Source organism: Manis pentadactyla, chromosome 16 (genome assembly GCF_030020395.1).
Source record: "Manis pentadactyla isolate mManPen7 chromosome 16, mManPen7.hap1, whole genome shotgun sequence".
Lineage (NCBI taxonomy): Eukaryota > Metazoa > Chordata > Mammalia > Pholidota > Manidae > Manis > Manis pentadactyla.
This window is the reverse complement of record NC_080034.1, coordinates 27,951,966-27,974,606: the sequence shown is the minus strand read 5'-3', so window position 1 is coordinate 27,974,606 and position 22,641 is coordinate 27,951,966. Positions and strand designations below refer to the sequence as shown.

Below are 22,641 nucleotides of genomic sequence, written 5' to 3'. Positions count from 1 at the left end.
GAGTGGGCAACTTCCCAAATTAAAACAGTCTTCCCTGCGTGTCATTCCCAAGACATGCGCGTGCGGGCTGGATGTTTGTCACGTGGCTATGTTCCTCCTGCCCCTCCCAGGCAGGCTGGGCAGAGCCAGCATGGCGATCCCACCCAGGACAGGGGGCAGAGATGAGCCTTGTTTCCTAATCGGGGCACTGTGGGGACGCAGCTCTGGCCCCCAGGGCCACGGAACTCGCCCAGCTCCCACCGCTTGGCCAACTCATCCCTCCAAAAGGGCTTGCCGGTCCTCCCTTAGGAAGCCATCCCCCGCTGATTTCATCTCTATGAAGGCCTCTCGCTCCACCTGCCTCCCCGGTGGGGCTTCCAGATAGTTATTTCCTGAGACCCGTGACTCCCCTTTAGACTAAGCTCCCAGAGGGCAGGGCTGAGTCACCCACCTCAGGCTGGGGCTCCCGGAGAGCAGGGCCTGTCTCCCCTCAGACTGGGCCCCCCGAGCCAGGGCCTGTCTCCTCACCATCCCGCACCTGGTACAGTGGGATGAGTGTTGACCTGGGAGTCAGGAGCCCTGGGTTCTACGGCAACCGTTCTAGCACCGTTTGTCAAGGGCAATAGCCTGCCTGGCATGGCTCTTAGGAGAAGAGATGCTCTGGGAACAGGTCCAGGTTCCATCCCCAGCCTGGGCACCACTGGGCTCCATTACCTCAGGCAGCTAACTTACCCGTCTGACCCTCCACAGGGTCATGAGATTAGCAGCCCCTGCCTCAGGCAGGTGGTAAGACTAAATGAGATACTGCTCACCACAGACTTGGCACAGTGCGCAGCAGAGGGTAGTGAAAAAGTAAACTGAACAAAGGCCTCACAGGCCAGTTCCCAGGCCGGCTGTGGGTTAGACAGAGCCCTAGACTCCATGACCCTGGAGTCTGAGGCCAAGACTGGCCCTAGAAGGCCATCGAGTGACCCAGGTCACGGGTGAGGCCAGAGGCTAAGGCTCTGACCTGTAGTTCCAGGAACGGGGCAGTCTGTGCTTGGCAGCAGCTCTTGCTCTCCCTTCTCCCTTTGCAACTCTCCCTCCGGCCAACTCCAGCTGTCTTTGGCCCCTGGCCCCCATCTAGCAGCCCCCCGCTAGTCCCTGGGCTTTCCCTGTCTCCCCCACCCCACCCACATGGAGGAACCCAGCTACCCTGCACGTGTGACGTTTGGCATGGCGTGACCCTCTGAGCTGGGCTGGGGACTGGGGCCAGGCCTAGACAACATAAATATGTCCCAGGAGTTTACATTTTGGGGCCAGGAGTACACACCAGCCAGCCAGCTGCTGCCCCTGTTTATTCCCTGGGGGTTCATGGCCAGGGCACCCTAGGAGGACAGTGGAGGCAGTCCTCAGGTGGCTGCAGCTGTGTGGATGTCAATGTACTGGAGTCCCCAAGAAAGGCTGTAGGTCTCCCAGGCCATCCCTTCCCGCCATGTCCCAGCTGTCCCACCTCTCTCCATGGACCATGCTGTAGTGCACATGGGAGACTGAGCACAGAGTGGCTTCCCTGAGCCTGCAGTTAGGGGTCCCTTGGCCTTCTTCTCCTTTGGCCCCCACCCTGTTCCAGAAACCCAGCTCAGACCTCAGTGCATTTTCTCAGGCCAAACTGGGCCTTGCTTGATCAATCAGTATTAATGCTGTTCCTGGAACTTTTCCAGTGGTGTTTTACTTTTCTGAACACTTCCCATCACTCAGCATCTTCTCCACCTACTCTGGGAAGCGGAATCTGCCAGGACGGTTTTCTGCATAGGAAGGTTGAGACCCTGCATAGGAAGGTTGAGACCCAATGGGTTTCCTGGGCCCCAAGTCCCACCCACAGCTACCTTTGGTATGTGTGGTCAAGATCAACAGAGATGACAGCCTTGCAGTGGCCCTGCACAGTGGTCACCTTCATAGATGAGGAAACTGAGGCTTGAGGTAATTAAGTGATGATTTGCCCACCACTGGTGAAGTCAGGATTCAAACCCAGCTCTGCCTGGCTCAATCTCCCTACATGGTCTTCTTAACCCACTGCTGCACCCTGCTCCTAGAGAGTTCAGGCACCTTCTGGGAGCAGGCAGAAGTCCACCCAGTTCTAGGAAGGCCTCAGTCCTTCCCTCCCTTCCAAGATGTTTATATTGGAAAGTGGGAGTGTATCCATGAATGTATTCATTCTCATTAACAGCACAAAGCCCTGTGTCAGGCGTTGCCAGTAGGAAGGATTATAATAATAACAACAGCTAATGTTTATTGAGCACTTGCTGTGTGCCCACTTCTGTTCTAGGTGCTATATGTACAATATCTCAGGGAATGCACACTACAACCCTATGAGACTATTAGTAACTATTATAATCCAATTTACATTTGGGAATATGAAGCACAAAGAGGTAAAGTTAGTTATCCAAGGTCACGTGCTGAGTAAGAGCTCTTAGAATGACTGAACGGTGATAACATGAGATTATGACGTAAGGACTGACAAGGAGAGCTGCATGATGGTGCTGAAGAGGAGAGGAAGTGCAGCGACGGTGGGAAGGAGCTGGTGGTGGGTGGTGGGGATGGGAGCAATGGTGGTGATGGTAATGAAGTAGGAATGGACTTGGTGATAGAGGCAAGAACATAAGTGCCATTTACCTTGCACTCCCATCCAGCCCTTTACAGTTTACACCAGCCATCGCATATTCCTAATCCTCACAGCTACCTTTGGGTGGGCATTTTTATCCTTGTTTTATAAATCATGACAATGAGCCACAGGCAAGTCACATTGTACTTGTCCAGGGTCACAGGACCCAGTGAGCTGGCCCCGGGTCTGGATCCTCAGGGCTCCTCCCCACTCGGGGGAGTAGGATGCCAGGGCTCCATCAGTATGCAGGGCAGAGGCCACTCTGCACTCCCAACATAGCAGGCTCAGCTCTCCTCAGTTTGGGGGAGCAGGGAGTTGCAGAACTAGATGGCAAAGGAAGCAGTTCTAATCCTGGCCTCACCACCAACATGCTGTGACCTCTGGGCGGCGTCCAAGGCAGATGTCAGCTGCCAGGTGACAGCAGGCCTGTGAGGCAGAGCCAGTGGAGCCTGGCGGGAGCCCCACACGCTGACGGGATGAAGTCAGGGATGGGAAATAATCCTGGAGGCAGAAGAAGGCTTGCTTTGGGGTGACATTCCTGGAAAGTTTAGCTCTGATTGGCTTGATGTTGGGACTTCTGCACACAGGCCTTTCCAGTCAGGAGTGAGTTTATTAATAAACTCTGCCCTGCTCTGTACCCTCACCATGGGGAGAAGGCAGGGCCTCCTGGGGTCCTGGCCCCTCACCCCAGGGGTGAGTCCCAATGCAGCAGATAGAGAGACAGAGACCGAGCCCTTAGATGTAGGTAGGGGGTGCAAATGCCCTGCAGCACTCAGACTACATTCCCCACCCCTTGGCCAACCCAGGTCTCCCTCTACTTCAGCCACAGCCTCTGAGGTCTTTGGTGAAGTGAACAGGGATGGGTGGTGTGTATATGAGGGTGTGGGGCTACCAGCATGCATGGGGGCCAGCAGGCATGGTTGAGTGTGCAGACCTGAGCTCCTAAACAGGGTTATGTGGGTGCTAATGGGCTCCTAGGGGTGCATGCATGCATGGGTACCTGGGGTTGGCCTGCAAGAGCGTAAACCAGATCTCAGCTACTGGTGAGGGTGCTCTGCTCACTTGTGTTCTGTTCCCTTGTGAGCACCGGGTGATGTGTGTGGGCAGAAGTGGGGTGACTGAGTAGGAGGCGTACAAGACCTCAGGAGCAGGCAGCCTCCCTCCCAGGCACTTCCCTCTGCAGCTCATTAATACCCAAGGCCTAAACTGACTGCCTCTGCTCCCCACCCAGTGGCTATGACCTCATTAGGCTCCGGCCCCTTTCCTAGGACAGTGGGATGGGGGAGAGGAATGCCACCTTAATCTGTAGCACAGGATCCCTTTGAGGAGGAGGGAAAGTCCTGGGGGGTGGCAGGGAGACCAGGAACAGCACTTAATATAGTCACAGGGCAGGCTGAGGAGGATGTCAGCTCCTATTACACCTGCCATCTCGCCCCCATCATATGACCCAGCTCCCGCCAGGAGGCGTGGGCAGTGTGAGAAACACCTGGTCATGGCAAGTGCTGGGGGCTGCTATGGCCTGGCTTGGAGGGGTGGTCCTGACTCCCAGTGGGCTGGGCCAGAAAGGGAGAGAAGTGGGGGGCTCCAGCACTGAACCCAGTACAGACACCAAAAGGGACAGGTCCCTCCTATCCACACCCTCCCTCACCCCCCAGATATGTGGTCCTAAACTATGACGCCCCAGGGGGAAGAACCCTGAGCCAGGCATAGGGGTGAGAACCAGGACAAGGAGTAGGGTGGCCAGGGCAGCAGCCCCCTCCCAGCCACAGGAAAGCAGTGCGGGCGCTATGGAAGTCAGGCGCAAACCAGACTCCTCCCCTAATCTCCTCCTGCATAGAAATCCCAGAGCCCACACTGAGGGGGAGACACAGCCCTGCCCTGAGGGAACCCAGTCTGATGGAAAGACGTGTCAAATCCTCTCCGTTGAGCTGCCTGTGCAACCTTGGGGATTTACTCAACATCTCAGAGCGCTAGTTTTCTTGTCTATGAAATGACACCACTGCTACGTCCCTCCAAGGTGCTTAGTGCATGCCTGGCAGAGAGCAAAAGCTGAATAAAAGGTAGCTATCCTGAGTGGGGACCTTTTGTAGAAGAAGTCATCACAGTTGGTCTTTAACTGGGGAAGCAGATTACAGTAGGAGCCCTATACATACCCACCATTTCCAGCAGATAGGTCATCTCTAGAGGTCTGGCTGCCTTGACACCCCATGGTCTCCCTGGCAGCCCAGGTTTGACATTCACACCCAATATCCCAGAAAGTCACCCACACAAACAGGCCAGAGGACACCAGTGCAGTGCAGGGACAAGGTAGGCCCAGCAGCCACCCACCTCAGAAGATGCTATCCAGTGGCTTCCAGTCACTGACTTGCTGGGAACCAATTTTTTAAATTTACGTTTTACTGAGGTGTAAAGATTCATGCACAAATGGCACGGATCTTAAGGGTACAGCTTGGGGGTGTGCATATGCATTTTCCCCTGTAACCGCCCCCCAGAGCAAACCCAGAGTATGCCCAGCACCCTGGAGGCTCCCTCCAGCCCCTGTCAGTCTACCCCCTCCCCCAGAGGCAACCACTATTCTGACTGTATCACCACCAACTGACCTTCCTGTCCTTAAACCTCATCCAAATGTACTCCTGGGGCATGCACTCTGTGCGTTTGGCTGTCCAATCTGAGGTCCAGGAGGGCCTCCCAAGTTCTCCCTGCAGACTCGTTCTTGCTTTCTGTGGCTTAGGAGCCTTCCGAGGAGCAGCTGCACCACAGTTTTTCATCTATTCTGCTGTTGATGGGCATTTGGGTGGTTTCCAGTTTGTAATTAATATATGATTAAAGCTGCCACAGCATTCTTAGACACGTCTTTTGGTGCACATAAACATGGCAACTCATTCTTCAGAGCATATTTTGAGGAGGATGCCTCATTAAGAACTTAAGGGGGAAAAGGAGGGATTAAAATCTCTCGAGCTCCTGCCCTGGGCCATGCACTTTTCTGAAATCCACCAGACCAGTCACAGGGGAAGGAGGACAGAGAACAAGGAGTCCCTGAGGAGGAACTCCACCGACCTCATCACTGAGCCTAGAGCCAGCCAGGGTGTATGTGTGTGTGTTTGTATTCATTTCCTAGGGCAGCTATAACAAGTGGCTTAAAACAATTTATTTTCCAAGATTAAGGAGGCCAGAGTCCAAAGGCAAGCTGTCAGTAGGATTTGCTCCTTTTGGAGGCTCTGGAGGAGAATACTGTCTCTCTTCTAGCTTCTGGCGGTTACAGGCAATCTTTGGGGCTCCCTGGCTCGTAGCTGTATCACTCCAATCTCTGCCTCCATCTTCAGACGACCTTCTTCCCTGTGTGTCTTCATGTCTCTGTGTCTACAAATCTCTCTCCCTAAAAGGTCATTGGATTTAGGGTCCCCCCGCCAATCCAGTAAGATCTCATCTTAACCCTATTTCCAACTAAGGTCACATTCCCAGGTACTGGGGGTTTGGACTCCAACATATCTTTTGGAGGATACAATTCAACCAACAACAGGGATTTTGACTGCATATTTGTGTGTGAGTGTACAGGAGTGGGTCTATGTGTGAAATTGTGAGTGTACATCAATGTGTGGGTATGTATACATGTGAGGGAGTACTGAGTGTGTGTGTGCTTGTGTTTGTGAGGAGCTACCCACGGTGGGGTCTCTGGTTGTACCTATAAGACACCAGTGTATATGAGCATGTGTGTGTGCTCCTGTATCCATGGCTGGGAGCCCCTGCAGCTTGGGCTGAGAAAGGCAGCAAGGTAGCACAGGGGCTGCAGGCCCGGTTCCCTGCTGTGGTTGAAGAGGGCTTTGGGGTCAGCAGGGACAGCAAGCGGGGCTTTACCTAGGGGATCCAGAGGCTGAGCTGGGAGAAGGACAAGGGCATCTGCTGAGCTGCTCACAGGCTGGTAGGCCGAGGCAGTGGCTCCCAGCAGCAGTGCCTGTTCCCAGGGCTCCTTCTAGGAATGTTCCTAGAAGGCCTGTCCACCAGAGTTCCCATCCCCTACACCCCATTTGCCTGGGTGGAAAGGTTCAGGCTGACCCATCCCTTTCCAGGGTTGGAAGCCAGCACTCAGCTATCTGTTGTGCCAATCAGGTAGGGGCAGGGCAGGTAGCCACCCCCGCCCAGGTCTTGCCCCCAAGCCAATCCAGAGTAGCACCCGGTCACCAGCAGCGCCTCACCTGGGGAGGAAATGGAGAGAGAGAGGGAGGTGAGCACAGTCAGATAAGGCCCGGGATAAGGGTTGACTATCTCCCCAGGGCGGCTCTTTTAGGCAAACCCACCACCCAGAGACAGGACAGGAGGAGGGTTTCCTCAACAGCACTCATGGCTCATGGTCTGCTCTGAGCTGGTTATCACATTTAAAGCTCACAACCAAGCTCAAAGGGGGTTCTCATCAGCCCCATTTTATAGACACTACTGTTGATGCCCTAGGGAGTTAAACGATCTGCTGAAGATTATGTGCATTTGTCTACATTTGTCTACATTTGTTAATTTCTCTGGAAATCCACACCTTACCCATCCTCCAGACCCAGACTGTAGCTGCTCACACCCGCCCATGTGCCCACCACACACACACCCTCTAAGTGCAGGCTTTTCCCACCCTTCCCCACAGAGAACCCCAGCCCGTGGAGTGGGAGTGTCTATCCTCTCATCCCGCCCTCTTGGGCTCCTCTGTGGTGTCCTGGCTTTGGTGTGGCAGTGAGCTTATTGCCTGAGGACGCCAGTGGGTTTGTGTGCATACATTTGAGGGAAAGGATATGCTGATATCTGGGCACGCAGTTTTACTGTCAGGTGGGTTTGCCCACCAGGCACCTGTGAGGGCAAGGCTGCTGTGGGACATACACTGCCCGGGTTCTATCTCGGGGTATGCCTAGGCACAGATGTGTGAGCCCCCGTGGGTATTCATGAAGAGCCTGCCCCTCTGCAAATCTGCATGCCTGTCGAGTGGCTCCCTATTTCTCACCCCCTACCAGATAACTGCCACCATCCTCAGATCACAGAACACTGGGATCCCTGGGGAAAATCTCCTAGGACTAGGGACAGAGACACCTGTGTCTTAAGCCCCGCCTGCTCAGGAGGCTGGTGCCTTGGAGTTAGTATGGCCCCACCCACAGCGGGAGTGTCCTCACCCAATGGGATGGGGTGACAGGGGAGGAGGCAGCACCCTGGCTTCTCCCCCACGAGCACTGGGAGCCCCCTCAACTACCTAGATGGGAGGCTCATTACCCCAGCACTCAGTACGCCGGGGGGTTCGCTCCAGGACTTGGCGCTGACTACAAAGTGTGGGGGGCACCCCCCGCACTCCCTCCCGCGGCTGGAGGGGGGAGGGGCTGTGACGTGCGGTGGCCTCATGCAGCTGGGAGGAAGTAGCTAATTGCCGACCTGATGACTGGGCAGCCTGAGGAGTGGGGTGATGATGCCACTCGTGGAAGCAGGCGCCTGGGCCCAAGGAGGGGGCCGTGCAAGGACAGGGTGGGGGTGTTGAGACTGCGATTGTGGGAAAGGACTTCTCCCAGGCTTCCCTCAGCTTCAAGGGGAAAGAGTTCAGAGGCCCCCAGGAGGTGAGGCGATTTGGAGAGGGGCTACAGGGGGCAGACGGGAAGAAGATGGTGGCAGAGGCTTCTCCGCACCCCCCTCCACCTGCATTCCCCAACCTTCCCATCTTCCCCATCCCCACTTAGTCCGCTCTTTGGCCCCCGTGACCCAGGTCAGTGGCGAAGGAGAGAGTAGATGGGGCGCTCTTTTCTCCAGAAGACCCCTCGAGAAGCAGCCCACCCGGCCCATACCATCCCTGCTGATGGCTAGAGCATCAAGAAGGGGTGAGACTTCAGCTGTCCCCTAGGGACAGGAAGAGAGGTGCCTCAGGCAGAGAACAACTTTCGCCAAGTCTGGGCGGTGGGGTTTAGTGAGGTTGATGGAGGATGGGGGCTTGGCTGCCATGGTTACGGGGAAAGATAAGGTGGGCAAAGCCCCACTGTCCCTGACAGAAACCAAACTCGGAGCTTCTCCCACGTGCTGGCCCAGCCTCTGGCTCAGGCAGGCCTGTCCTTGACTGCCAGAGCAAGGGCCAGGACCAAGACCGAGCCACACAGGATGGGGATCCCAGACCCCAAATCCTCGGGTGCTTCGACCCCACAGAACCTGCAGACCTGAGTGGCAAGAAACAGGACGCATCCCTCCGTAGGTCAGTCCTCTGGGCCCCTCGCGCCCCCTATGGGCAAGAAGCTACAGTGACGGGGGAGGGGCCTCCACCTGTTGGGTAGAAAGGAGGCAGACTCCCCGCCCCTAACGCACAGACCCGGCCTCAGGCAACCCCCGGTGTGATTAACGAGACCAGACGTTGGTCTAGGAGCTCCAGTCTGAAATTCAACCCCTGTCCTCAGGAGGCTCCTAGTCTGATGGGGACAGGTACGAACTCCATTCTGAAGCATTGGGTTTCAGGAAACTTTGAGTCTGAAGGTACAGATACACAGCCCCACGGAATTTTCACGAGCCCCCAGGCTGTTGCAGACACGATTTAGACGTCTAGCGATTCAGCCAGGGCTTCTAGAAGAAAATTCAAGACGTCCAGTTAAATTTGAAATTCAGATCAACAACAAATACTATTTAGTATAAGTATATCCCTACAACATATAAGGCATACTTATGCTAACAAAAGTAGTCATTGTTTATTTGAAATTCAAATATAACTGGACATCTTGTATTTTGCCAAATCTGACAACCACAGATGCAGCCGATCTGAGGCAAGAGGGAGGACCCCCCCAGCCCCCCAGACACCAAAATGCAGGTAAACAGGTCAGCGTACATTTCTCACTAGGGAGAGCAGTGGTGAGGCAAGAGAGGAGTCCTGGGGGGCCGACTCGCAGCAGTTTAAAATTCCTTCCAGGCCAGATCCCTAATCCCCTGGTGCATAATGGCCGCCTTCTCCCCCGCCGCCCGCGCCCACGCCCTCCCCCGCGGGGCCGTGGCAGTGCCACCACGGGCCTCTTTAAGCTCCTTTGAAGCCGGCAGAGCCCCGCACTGCGGGAGGCCCCGCCGCTATGCCAGTTATGCCAGCTATGTCCCCGCCGCCGCCGGCCACCACCGCTCCCCCATTAATGCTGGCTAATCTGGCTAATAAATAAACTCCCCTCCCAGCCTCAGCCTCCCGCAGGCTCCCCCGTGCTCCCCCGGAATTGATTTCAAGGCTTGAACCAGAATAAGCGTTCCTACTCCCTTCTGAAGTCTCTGACATTTTTTTCTATTGCTGCCCTAGGTCAGTTGCCCGTTTCTGACGGAATTTGGGGAGGTGGGGGTCCCTCCCTGGCGCACTGCATCTGCAACTCTTTCAGTTCACCTGTGCGCAGGGAGCAGGCCACATGGCTGGACGCAGGGAACCGGACTAGATGCCCCGGGATGATCTACTGGACGGAGGAGCGCCCCCTAAAGGCGGGAGGGGGCGCTTGCCACGCCCCCCATCTGCCCGGCCCTCGTCTCCGCGGAAGTGGGCCGCACCTCGAGTAGCCCCGGGACAGGTGACTTCACGCCAGGGAAAGGCTCTGGTGTCCCACGCGGCAGGTGTCCCTTCTCCGCGGCCTTGGCCACCCCCTGCGTCCCCACCCGGGCTTCCGAGAGTCTGACTCAGAGCCGAGCCCGCATCGCTTCACCTCCTATACAACACACCCGGAGCGCGCGGAGAAATTACAGGATTGCAAGGGCACGACTAATGCGTTCTAATTACCCGCCGCCGCTCTCATCCGCGGCGCTCTGCTGCGCTGGGCCAACGCGCCGTAACTAGGCCATCCCTCCCTGGTCCCCAGTCGCCATAAGACCGCGCTTGAGCTCCGCCCGCCACCTCCTCCTGCCGTCCTCTAGGACTGCGCCTCAGTCCCAGGAGAGCTATGCGAGAGGGGAGATTGAGGGGCTTGGAGACCTGCCCGGGAGCCCGAAGGTGCAGAAGTCGATCTTCTGCAAGCTTATAGCCCTTGAGATCTCTGCTGGAAGAAACTGGGAGAATGGAGAGGAGTCTTGACCCATTTTGTTGACATGGACACTGAGGCCGATTGGAAAGTTAACTGCAGGGGGAGGAGTGGGTTGGGCACCAGGACAACAGGATCCCCCATTTTGCAAACGAGGAACAGAAAAGTAAAAGCTCTCAGGGAAGGCCACCCAGCCAGAACTAGATCAGTTCATTTCAGGGTGGCTTTACAACCGCCCCACAGGCTCCTACCCAGGGCAGTGGAATTACCTTCTTGCAAAGGAAAGTGATGCCCCCATCACAGACCTGGAGTCCTTGGCTGTCTGTCTTTATCCAAACCAGGCTCAAATCCCTCTTTTATCAGAAATTCTTTCCTGATGTCCAAGGGGTTGCGAATTCGTGGCCTTGGGCCAAGTCTAATCTTCAGTGAGATTTTGTTTGGCTTGCGGTGAGTATGTCGTTTTTGTATTGAACTTCAAAGCTGACAGACAGTGCATGCTCTCTGATTGCCCTCCCCTTAGGCAAAGGCAGTGTGGCCAGACTAGTGCCCAGAGGCATTTAAGTTTGAGAGGCCTGATGTAGACCAGCCCACTAACCCTTCTCCTCAGCTGCTAGGATCTCTGTCTGCACTGTTGCCACACCTTTGCAGTCTGTGCATGTATCTTGGTGAGCATGCAGAGATGCGTGTCCTTGAGCGCGCCTCTTTAGGCTCCCCACCTGTGGTGGTAATGGTGGCTGCACATGCTTCTAGAAACCCCTCTTGTACCCCTTTTTTCATCTTGAGTTTCAGTCTGTTCCCTGGGTATGCACTGTATCTTATTCAGCAGGAGGACAGCTGTTTTTCTGCCATGAGTCTAGAGGTTCCTTGAGGGCAGGATTTTGCATCTCTCCCTCAGACTGGAATCTCAGGACTAGGAGAGTGGGTTATGAGGGTAGTAGCCTCCATCACAGGGAACTCTGAGGGCAGGGCTGTGTCTCTCCCCTCAGCTGGGGCTCCCTGAGGGCAGGGCTGTATCCACCCCCTCAGACTGGGGCTCCCTGAGGGCAGGGCTGTGTCTCCCCCTCAGCTGGGGCTCCCTGAGGGCAGGGCTGTGTCTCCCCCTTGGTCTGGGGCTCCATGAAAGGCTTTGACTTCTCTCCTCAAATGCGGCCTTTGCTCCCCACCACATGCCTCTGGCCTTCCATGCCCAGGCATTCCTCCCAGGACACCGTTTGTCACGCTTTGATGAATGAAACCTACTAAGAATAACTCAGTCCTTGTAGTCTCTGAAGGACAGGAATGGGAGGGTGAAGGGGTTGGGGGGAGGCTGGTGATTGTGGAGCGGCTGGGGAAGGATGGGCCGTCCATTCATTTATTAGTATTTCCCTAGGTGCCCATCTGGACACAAAGGGGAGACACAGTGAGTGCCACAAAGCCCCCTACTATGTCATTTCTGCTGTTGCCAGGAGGGAGGTGGCCACAGGACCCCTGAGACAGAAATTCCTGCCCCCTTTTTCACAGCCTTCCTGTCCCAGAAGTCATCACCTCAGAGCCACCCAGCCTCCTCTGTGTCCGGCACCAGCTCCCTCTACTTGGAAGTCAAACGTGCTTGGAGTCGGGTGCTGCCTCCAGGGGAACATGGGCTGTGGTGGCGCTGCCTGTGGAGCAGCCTCCTTCCTTCCGTGGAGAACTGTCAGTGACAGCAGGAGATGTAGAAGCCATCTCAGAGAGGTGGGAGGGCTTAGGGAGTTTTGATTGAGGGAGAGGGTATGAGTGACCCAGAGGGGGAATCCCTGTCCACTGCACCCCCACCTTCCTCCCTCATCCTGCCCCTTACACTCCCAATTCTCAAGTCTTCAGTTCAAGTCTTCAGTTCAAAGGTGACCTTTCCAATGCAACTCTTGTCTTTTCAGGGGGCCTGTTGGGTGGGGAGGCTGTGACCTTAACCCACTTCTCTGGACTAGGCCTTCCTGGCTCTTTGCCCCACCTGCCACCTCCTGAGAGGGACATTTCTGTTTGGTCTTGGCAAAAACATCAGCCTACGAGCCAGGCAGCCTTGTATGATACCAGCTCTGCAAGTGACCCCACTGTGATCTTGAGAAGCCATTTTCCCCTGGGCCTCAGTTTCCCCATATGTAAAATGAGTACTAATTTCCATGGTTCCCAAACCTTTCTTTTTGTTAAAATAATGGATTGTTTTGTTAAATAGTAACTTATGTAGAATCTCTACTGGTAATAGAAAAAGTTAGGGGTTCTATGATCAAAATAGTGTGGGCCCAGAGCCCCAGTGTTAAGTCCATCATACACACACACATACACACACACACACGCACGTGAACACAGATCAGCTCCAGGGCACTCCCTGGGGCACACTTCACAACCTTCTGAACCCTGAAATCCTGCTCTGTGCAAACATTCTAAGGCCATGATGGGGCTGGGAGCTCTAAGAATGGGGGTGTCAACCTCTCAGACGACAAGGTATTGATTGTGGGACCACCCAGGAGCTACCCATGGTTCACCCTGGCTACCCATGACTGACCGGTTACTAATGACAAAAAGTGTTAGCCAAGGGGTAACAGGATGGGGACTTAAGCTGGTAGGGGGCAGCCTTTCAACACTGGCTAACCCCACTGAGGCTGGGCAGGGGCCTGGGTCCAAAGCTGGGTCCATGCAAACCCTCAGTGCCTTCCTTACCCACCTGAGCTGCAAGTCAAGTGGGCTTGTCTGGCCCTGGGTGACCTCAGCTGGAGGGAGAGGGGCACAGTGGGGACTGAGGATGCCCTTTCCCAGAGGTAGGGGGTGGCAGGTACGGGTGGGAGCCTCTGGCAGCTTTTTCCTGGAATCCCTCTCACTATGCCTAGGACAAGGGCCAGAGTGGCAGGGGCGGAAGGCTAGCAGGGGCCCTGCAGTGGCTGAGAGGTGGGGGCTGAGCCGCAGGGAGCCCAAACAGGGTAGTAAACCCCACTGCAGGAGACACAGGGAGCCTCACAGCACTGCTAAAGCTGGAAATGTGAGCATTTGGTTCCAGTGGGGAATGCAAGGGCCCAATGGGCACTGGTGACCGGAAGGTAGGAGTAAGGAGAGGGGCAGGTGCCACACAGGGAAGAACAACGGCACCAATAAGAGGCAGGACTGGGCTTGGGGTCCCAGCTTAAGGCGGCAGGGTGGGTCCCTCCAAAGTGGGGGAACAGCAGAAGTGCCCCAGTTCCTGTGCTCAGGGGTGCTGGGAAAGGCCTGTGCTCAGTCCCAGCCACCTGGGGTCACCAGGCAAGGGAGGCGCTGCCCCCTCCCTTACACCCACAGGGGCCTGCCCCTGTACAGCCCTAGAAAGACTGTGGTTCCTGACTTCCCTCAGCAAGCATGCGAGGGGAGGGAGCACAGGGCCCCCTTCCTTGGGACGTATGACGAGGGAGGGGGAGAGCTACCTCCCCGACCTTCTCTCTCAAACACACACACATTGACTTTTGTTCCCTAGAGACTTCACACCCTTGGCCTTGGAAATTTCTGGATCACTGCTCTATGCCAGGCACAGCTCTGGGCACTGGGGATATAGGAATGGAAAAGACAGCTGAGGTTGCTGCCCTCCTGGTACTCACATTCTAGGTGGGGAAAGACAGATGATCAACAAGTCAGACACACTAAAGCTCAGGTCATGATAGACAACCATTCGAGCAGAGGATTTTGGGGGGGGTGGAGCTGTTTTAGGTGGGGTGGTCAAAGAATATCTCTGTGAGGAAGTCACATTTGCATGGAGACCTGAGCTACAAGATGCTAGTCATGCTTTGGGGCCAAAAGGACTCCAAAAATGTACAATATTTTTAAACAGAAAAGAATGTGTATCCATAAACATTAAAGGGCAGGGAAATTAAAAGTGCTTCTGGAGCATCTGTTCTATGTCCAGCACATTGATAGGAAGCACACATGCATCCTCTCCCACAGTCTTCTTCAGAACTAGAAATACGAAGCCCACAGATGTTCTTGCTTCATTCATTTAATAGGATGTATTGAGTTTTAGCCTCTGAAAGAATTATAATAAATCCACGTGGGCTCTGCCCTTTGAGATCCTACAGCCCATAAAGCACAGAGGAGGGTCAGGGAGGGCTTCCTGGAGGAGTCTATGTCTAAGCTGAGTATGCAAGGATGAAGAGGGGGTGACAAGGGAAGAATGAGGTAAGGAGCGGGGCCAGATGGGGTGGCACCAGTGGCATGGAGCCACATGGCAGAAGTAAAGGACAAAGAGGGGGTCCTTCCTGGCTGCCTGTTCAGCTCCCTAAGGAGCTGAGATGGTGACTGAGGGCCCTGCAGGCAGGGCAGGAGGGCAGATGGGGCCACCTGGTGTGGCTGTTAGGCAAGGCAGATCTGGTGGGCCTCTTTCAAGGTTCTGGTGACCTGGCTACCCATGACTGACCGGTTACTAATGACAAAAAGTGGGTGCCAGCCAACAGCAAGCCTAATTAGACAGCTTACACAGGCTTGCACACTCCACACACATGAGTAACAGACATGTGCACACCAGACATGCACAAATGCACGTGTAGGTGGCCCCACTCCTCCATCCATATTGATGAGGGGCTGGGAAAGGCACAGGGTGGAGGTCAGAGATCACAGAACAGGGTGGCTCCAGCATAGCTCAGACCTCAGGCCCTAGGCACCTCTTTCTGGAACCTCAGGGCAGATACCCCTCCTTAGCCCCCCAGGCTCTCTGGCCCCTTGCATCCCCCAGCCCACTCTCCACATGCTCAGACCTCACCTGCCAGCACCTTGTCCAGGATATGCAGACTCCTTGCTGGTCACATTCACAGGGAATTCAGCCCTGGGCATTGCAGCCAGCAGCAGAATCCAGGTTCAGCCAGGTTGGAGTGAAGAGGCCATCCCAGAAAGAGAAGCATTCACAGGGCCAACACCAGGACTCAAACACAAGGTCAGACACTCAACAGCTCAGACACAGGCTGGGGAAAGCCCTGTGTAAGATCGGTCCTGGTGAGCCTTTCTGGGGTGGGACTGGTCCCCAGGGAGCATGCATGTGCATTAATGGGAGGGCAGTAACCAGTCAGAAAGAGAGGCCACCCCCAGACTCTGAGCTGGCCCCCAGGAGTGGTGGGTCCAGATCTGGAGATCTCGCAAGGCAACAATGACAAACAGAGTGACAGGGTGGGGAGGGGTCCGGAAACCCCATCATGTGAGGAACTGCCACAAGGATATTTAGCCCCAAGAATGAAAGGTCCTAGCCCCTGGAAGTGCCCTGCGCCAGCCTTGGCTCCTGGGTGCCAGTGCCCAATGGCAACTCTCCTGCTCCCCCTTAGCTAAGCCCTGCGTGTTCTTCATACCAGCTAAAGCACCACTTCCTCAGGGAAGCCTTTGGACCTGTCTGTGGTTACGTCTCATTTTTATTTGCTCTGTGACTGCCTTGCCCTGGTTTCGGGGCAGCACTTAGCGGGGGCAGTCTGACGGTTATCTACCCGATTGTTCTGCTCACCCTAACTAGACTGTGGTGCTGTGTGCCAGGGCTGTACCTGCTGATGTTTACTATTATTTTCCTGGTGCCTGGCACATAACAGAAGCTGGATAAATGTCTGCAGAGGGAGGGGAGAAAGAGAGGAAAGGAAGGAGGGAGGGAGAAAGGGGAGCTGAGCACGCCTGGAACCCTGAGGGCTGACCTATAAAAGAGGGCTAAACGGGTTCTCCAGGGGCAGAAGGAGCACCAGCAGGTCAACTTAGAGAGTCGGATTTGCAGTCATCAGAGGTAAGGTTGCAATAGTCAGATGGTCCCAGTGTGGACTGGGCTGTCCCAGAAGGATAAGTTTAAGCAGAACCAAGAGGAGCACTTCTCAGAGGTGCTATTGCTTGTATGAATGAAGAAACCAACGAATGAATGAATGAAAAATGACTGAGATTACTACAGAGCAGTTCTCACAGTGAGCAGAAGGCTAGAGACTCTGATCTTTGTCTCAGAAGGAGTCTGTGTGCCGGGCTATGCCAGAACCCCAGTAGACAACCAGCTGCGGGCCCATCCTCAAGGGGCTCAGTCTAGTGAGAGAAGCATGCGGCACACCACATACGGGAAAGCACACTTCCAGCCCATCTGCCAGTGCCGGGTGTGTCATGCGGGATGACGCTCATGTTGGGACAAACAGAGAAGTGTCTTGGAAGCAACTCAGTCCTGACTCCCCCCACACCTCCCAGCTTTCTCAAGGAGGTTAAGTTCTGAAACTCCCTTTCGACTGCTTTCCCAGGGGTGACCCTCTGGCACAAGTCTATCCTGAGGTCAATACTCCTCTGGCAGCTTCGTCCTCAGGGTTGAGGGTGGGGTTGGGAAGGAAGAACCGGGCATCCGGCCTCACTCAGCGATCACCTGGCCTGTAGAGGCTGGGCAGCCACGGGGCAGGCACCCTGGCTCTGAGTCCCCCTGACAGATTCAGGAGCCTGAGGAGCCACCCTCCCCCGACCCTGAGCTTCCTGAGAGCAGGGATAGGGTCTTACCTGCCTCCATCCCACCCCTGGCACAGAGGAGGTAACCACTGGGTGAGAGGTGAGCAGTGCAGGGACCAGGCCTGCAGAGCTAAGATAGGAAGAGACAGAGATGGAGCACCTTCCTAGTGGGGGACAGTAGCATCTAGACAGGGTCCAGGAAGAGCACATGGGCTCTGGGGCCCCTGAGGCTGGGACCAGGTTGGACTTGTGTCCTGTCCATGAGGGACCTGCCCTGAATCAGCCATGAGCCACCCATGGGTGAGTCAGAGCCAGCTGTGGCTATGGAAGGGAGAAAGTGGCCCCCAGCTGAGCTCATGCACTCGCAACCAGCCCTCTACGCCTCCTCACCACGGAGAGCCTCCCAGCTTCCACACACGCACGTCCTGGGCTGCCCTTTCCCAACTGCAGGGTGTCCCTTGCTGCTTATTTTAGCCTGATGAAGCCTCTTGAAATGTCAGAGCTAGAACCAAGCTTGAGATCATGAAGTTCAACCATTTCATTCAACCAGGGAGGTAATGGGGATTCAGAAAGAGTAAGCGATGTGTTTCAGGTCACACAGCTAATTGGTGGTGTGGCCAGAAACTGACTGCAGGCTTTGGGGGCCCAAATCCAGCTGTCCTGAACTCCAAGGGGGCAATCTGCTTCAGGCAGCCCCTCATTTTGGGAGCCAGCATGCCTGGATTTGAATCCTGATTTGTCAGTTCTCAGCTGTGAGACTACAGGCAAGCTACTCAGCCTCTCTGTACCTCTGTTTCCCCATCTGTAAAATGGGGCTAACAATGGTACCTACTTCCCAGGTTGGCGTGAGGATTGAATGAGTGAATAAATATGAATTGCTGAGAGCAGCATGAGGCACTCAGAACACATTAGCTAACATTCTTAGGTGCTTGGTGGAGTCACCGAGACTTGGTCCTTGTTGCAGAAAATTCAAAATCGGTTTAATCAGTTTGCCCAAGGGTGAGCAGATTCCGGACGGCTGGTCATATGACCAGGCTTGTAGCAAACTGATGTATGGTATTCCTGTGGGGACAGATGTCACTGTCAGAAGGACCACATAGGTGCAGAGGCGGCCTCCTGCTCCAGCAGCCACCACCTGGCAGCCAAGACTTTGCAGACATCGCAGCAAGGGCAGCAGCAGATTCTCAGAGCTGTGGAAGCTGAGTGAGCCTGAAGAAATGCCCTTCTGAGCTCAAGAAAAAGTCTCTGTTCATCTGAAAAATGGGAAAATCACAGCCTCTCGGGGGGATTGGTGTGCGTGCATTCAGGTGACACAGTACCTGACAGCCCTTCCAGCACTCCTCCCCCCTCACCGTCTCCCCTGCCCCCAGCAGCTGCGGGAGACCAGCTGTCTTGGTTCAGAGCAGGCTCCCCTATGCCCAGGTGAATAAATATTGACGTGTTCTTTCCTTCTGATTTCCTCCTTTATCAGTCACCAAGGCTCTGACTCCTCACACCAGAGGAACTATGCTAGGATTGGGGTGGTCTCATTCCAGCCCCAGAGGTGCCTGTTGAGTGGATGACTTGGTGAATCAGTGAATGGAGCAATTCCCAGAATCTCCTGAGACGCACTCTGAGCTCCCAACATTGGGCAACACTCTGGCTTCCCCTGGGCCCCGGCTGCAAACTGCCTCTGAGGAGAGGCTACTAGGCAGCTGCCTCATCAGCCCTGGCCACCTTTCATCTCCCGTTCACAGGCAACCTTTCTCTGCCCCAACTCCAGCCCCACCATTTAGTCTAGACCACACTGAGTCTAGGTGTCTGTGTAGCCTCCCCCAGCAGGAGCGCCGTCACAACCACTCTGCTGACCATAACCACTGCCCACAGGCCTGGTGGTCAGAGTCCAGCCTTCTCCTGCTCCCCAAGTCACACACACCTCCTATGATGGCCTGCCTGAGAAAACTGACTTCTTCCCTTGCTAGTCCAACCCACTGATAGCCCAGGATGCCAGCAAGCCCCAGCACATGCCCTGCTAGCTCCAGTTGTTCCCCCACCCCATAGGATCCTGCTGGGGTGGCCCACTTCCCACCAGGAGCATCACCTGCTGTCTGGACTCCTGCCCATCAAGGCAGACTAAAACTCTTCAGACTGGGAGGCCAGCTAGGAGAGCGTGCCCCTTTGAAGGCTGAGGTGATGGATACTAGTTCTGCTCTCAGGTGTCAGGACATGGCTGGGGCATGGTCTCCAGTTTGGTCCCAGCTTTTTCCCCATCACTGACTCTCTGAGTGGGATTCTACATGGTTCTGAGCTACCCATGGGCCCTCTACACCAACCAGAGGATTCCAAGAGTATCTGAACTGGAAGATCCTCCGGAATCACCCAGGCTTGTGGAGATCTTCCCAGAGTGTTTGAAAATGTGTTAGTCCCTTTCGCTGCACCAATGATAAGGGGTCCTTTGGCCTTGGACACCATGAGCTAGAGATGCTAAACATCCCACAATGCACAAGGCAGATTGCATGATGAAAAACTGCACCCCTTCCTTTCTTGGAGAAACACTGATTCTAGTCAAAAGTACTTATTGTGCAATTGTAGTAACTAAGAGCTAGGGAGGAAAAAGGGATCAGCCCAGGATTACATAGAAAATTTGTCTTAAAGGCAATCCAATGAGGGGGACCCAGGAGTCCTCATCTTGAGAATTCCAATGTCATCTGTTCTCAAAATCCACTAGCAGTCACCAGGTCAAGGCAGTACAGGAGAATCAAAGGCTAATGTGAGACATCCGAAAGGCTTCACAGAGGTGTCAGTTTAGCTGAGCCTTGAAAGATGGATCTTTGACTTCTAGAAGTTGGGGAGAGCATAATGGGCAACGGTAGAGCATGAGAACTGGTGCCCAGTGTGCAGGTGGCTAAGAAATGAGCACAGGCTTTGGAAGAAAGCAGTGGAGAATGGGGAATGACTGAAAAGTAAATGGAAGCTGGATCACAGAGGACTTTGCTTGTCTTGCTGAGCATTAGGATTTTTTGTTATAGACAATGGGAAGTCCCTGAAGACATTAGAGTAGAAGATATGCAATGGTGAGCTCTATTCTTAGTAGGAAAGTTACTGAAACTGCCTGTGGAGAAGCAATGGGAAGGAAATTATAGGGTCAGGAAACTATTGTCCGAATAGTCCAGGTGAAAGACGCACATGAGAACATGGATGAGGACAGGGTCAAGGGGATGGGGTGAGGGAATGGAGACCATGTCAGAGACGAGCAACATTGCAGGAATTGGTTATGTCCTAATCATTAAAACAAGAGGTATTATCTGGTTTGAGTTCCCCTGGAAGTAGATCCTAGAAAAAGGATGTGAACATAGTTTATTTGGAAGATAATTTCAAAGAATAACAATAGGAGAGTAGGAAAATCAGGAAGGAAAGGGAAGGTAGCCAAAAAATGGAATTATATCAACCCAGTTACCCCTGTGGGCAACTGGAGATCAATCTTGCTGGAGATCGCTGAGAGACAGTAGAGAACACATGCCTCTGAGTTAATCCTTGAAGGGCAAAGGATTTGGGGGTATTTGTCCACTGACTCTCACCAGTCACTGAGGATTTCTGCTGGGAGAATTACCTCTCTCACTCTTTTGGAATGCCTCCTACTTTGCAGAATTAGGTTCTTTAGTCAAAAAAAACCCTCAGGTATAAAAGACTCAGCACTTGCAATTGGAAGCTACCAGGTAGCTGCATAGAAAATGTTGAGTACCTGTAACAGGGGGCAAAGCACCAATAGTGTCTGCAACACACATTCTTTCCCACAAGTGGAACTAGTTAGCTAAGATGGCTCCCTGTCTAAAACTGACTCCATAAGTGAACCAGAAAGGGTGTTTCTGAAAGAGGGCTCTGACAGCTGAAATTCTGGTTTCTGTAGCCCAAGAAGGCAGAGAAGGAATTTGAAGTACAATAATATGGTTCTGCCAATTTTGCTTTATATATTCGATGCCAAGTTGTCAGGTGCATATAAGTGTAGAATTTTCTTCCTAGTGGATTAACCTTTACATATGATGTATCTCTCTTTATACCTAGTAATGTTTTAAAACAGTCTTATTTTAATACAGCTACACTAGCTTTTTGCTTTTGTTAGAATTGTATGTTATATCTTTTCCTATCCTTTATCTTCCTTTGTCTATATTTCAGATACATCTGTGTAAACAGTGTATAGTTAAATTTTGGTTCTTATCCAAAAGAAGTCTGAAAATATTTACCTTTTAAGGGAAGAATTCTCATTTGATATATAATAAGATAATTTTTATATTTGGGTTTAAACCTACCATCTTACGGACAGTGACTGTGAATGGGGATGTTGGGGGGACTTGGTGAAGAGGGGAGCCTAATGAGCATAATGTCCTTCATGTAATTGTGGATTAATGATACCAAAATAAAAATTTTTTAAATAATAAATAAATAAATAAATAAATAAACCTACCATCTTACTAAGTGCTCTCTGTATGTCCTTCCTACTTACTCTATATTCCTTTTTCTCTCCTTTCTTTACCTCCAGTTAGAATTATTTTATGCAATTATCTTCTTATACTAATTTGGAAGGTATTCACTCTTTTACATTTTTTGAGTACCTGTAAGATGGGGCAAATAGCATGCATTCTTTAAAAATCCTATTAAGTGATTCTTGTACTTTCTTCTCCCAAAATGTAGGCAAAGACCTTAGGACCTTAACTTCCCCCAAAACTATCATATTATTATTTTTCTATACAGTCAATATTATTTGATATTAGCCACATTTTCATTGGTCTTCATTTTTTCTTGCGTCTCAGACCTTCTATTTGACATTATTTCCTTCTGCCTGAAAAATATCCTATTAATGTGGATCTGCTGGTGATTAATTCTCTTTTTTATTAGTTTTTATTAGTTTGAAATACATTTATTTCATTTGCACTCTTGAAATTTTTCTGGGTATTCAATAATAAATTGGCCATTATTTTCTTACAGCCATCTGAAGAATTCCATTGTCTTCTGGTTTCCATTGGTTCCTTTAAAAACTCAGCTATATATCTAGCTGTTGCCCCTTTGAAAGTGATCTGTGTTTTTCTGTTTTTAAGATCTCCTTATCTTGGATTTTCAGCTTTCAGTTTTATTCTAATAGTAAAGATGTACTCTTCAGCTTTACTCTCATGGACCTGAGAATAGATTCATTTTCACTTATTCTGATTGAGATTTGTAGGGCTTATTGAACATATAGATTGATATCTTTCATCAGTTTTTTGTAGTTGTTGTTGTTGTTATCATTAATCTACAATTACATGAAGAACATTATGTTTACTAGGCTCCCCCCTTCACCAAGTCCCCCCCACAAACCCCATTACAGTCACTGTCCATCAGCATAGTAAGATGCTGTAGAATTACTACTTGTCTTCTCTGTGTTGCACAGCCCTTCCTGTGCCCCCCCCACATTATACATGCTAATTGTAATGCCCCCTTTCTTTTTCCCCACCCTTATCCCTCCCTTCCCACCCATCCTCCCTGGTCCCTTTCCCTTTGGTAACTGTTAGTCCATTCTTGGGTTCTGTGATTCTGCTGCTGTTTTGTTCCTTCAGTTTTTCTTTGTTCTTATACTCCACAGATGAGTGAAATCATTTGGTACTTGTTTTTCTCTGCCTGGCTTATTTC

At 52.8% G+C, this 22,641-nt stretch overlaps 1 long non-coding RNA gene across 1 annotated transcript; it reads right to left on the bottom strand.

The window, feature by feature from the left end:
• Positions 1–5,182: 5,182 nt before the first annotated feature.
• On the bottom strand, positions 5,183–11,186 carry LOC118933297 (uncharacterized). Its single transcript, XR_005033069.2, has 3 exons — positions 9,848–11,186; positions 9,052–9,181; positions 5,183–6,813 (listed from the first exon to the last, which is right to left on the bottom strand). It is a non-coding gene; the product is annotated as an uncharacterized LOC118933297 (long non-coding RNA).
• Positions 11,187–22,641: the final 11,455 nt, after the last annotated feature.